Raw genomic sequence first — 1061 nt, forward strand, 5'->3', positions numbered from 1 at the left:
ACCTGCGCAGTAGCTTCAAATGAATGTATTTGTGCATTGGAGGGGGATCTACCCCTTCTTCAATACTAAGCCGTCTTCTCTCTCTAAGTCTGTCTTCTTCATCTTCTGTAGAAACCAAGGACGGATCAAATGTATCAAAAAAGGTTGAATGTGGGCTCACGGGAGCTGTATGCTGTTTAATCAAATGCCATTTTAATCAAATGGCTAGATCTGAGCCAGCAGGAATAGGGCATTTCTCCAGCATTAATTCAGAAAGATGTATTTTTCTTTTATTGGAAAAAAGGGGCTTCGACTGGTTGATGTAAGTTCTCATGGGAAAACAAAAGCCCACCGTGTCCTGTAACCTCTGTCTCAGAGAGCGGCTCCCAACTGTTCTGCTAGAAACACTGTCCATGTCGTGCACCGAGCTCACTCCATAGCGCCTCTCTCGCCTTTGCAGGCCACTTCGAGCTCTACCAAACTTTTTATCAGTATCCAAAGAACTCTGGGTCTTTGTGGAACAGGAATGTTTTTTCTTCCCACCCCATGGGGCATATCGAGAGTAGGAATCTCCTCGTGCGAGTCTTGTTCCTGGGGTGACACACGAATCATTACCCTTCTCAATGCTTAGTTCAACAATTTGAGGGATTTCGGTAGCACAGTTTTGGTTTCTCCTTGAAGAATTCTTTGAAGGACTTAATCCCAGCTGTAAGGCAACATTTTCTCTTAAGGGACTGCTTTGCTGCTGAGGAGCGGAGTCTACCAGACTGATGCTTTTCTCTTTGATAGACAAACACCTGTTGGAGTTCATGTCCACATTTTCACTATGGCTTCCTCCCTCGTGACCGAAAAGACTCTGACATCTGTATTTGAAGGTATTCCACGTTTTCTCCACTTTATCCATTGATTATAAGATCTTCCTCCGATCAGAAAAGCAATTCTCCGGAAACGCCTCGGAGCCTACTGCGCACCAGCTCCCACTAAGAGCGGCTCGTCGCTCAGGGGCTCGGGGCAGGGGGTCCCCGTCCTCTTCCCGGCCGGCCCATCCTGGCCAGAGGACGCTGCTGCCTGCGCGGGGTGCG

General features: G+C 48.0%; 1 pseudogene; it reads right to left on the reverse strand.

The window, feature by feature from the left end:
• Nucleotides 1-6: 6 nt before the first annotated feature.
• On the reverse strand, nucleotides 7-967 carry LOC104847992 (annotated as a pseudogene).
• Nucleotides 968-1061: the final 94 nt, after the last annotated feature.

The sequence above is a fragment of the Fukomys damarensis genome, unplaced genomic scaffold, assembly GCF_012274545.1.
Source record: "Fukomys damarensis isolate Sample0158 unplaced genomic scaffold, DMR_v1.0_HiC HiC_scaffold_73683, whole genome shotgun sequence".
Taxonomy (NCBI): Eukaryota; Metazoa; Chordata; class Mammalia; order Rodentia; family Bathyergidae; genus Fukomys; species Fukomys damarensis.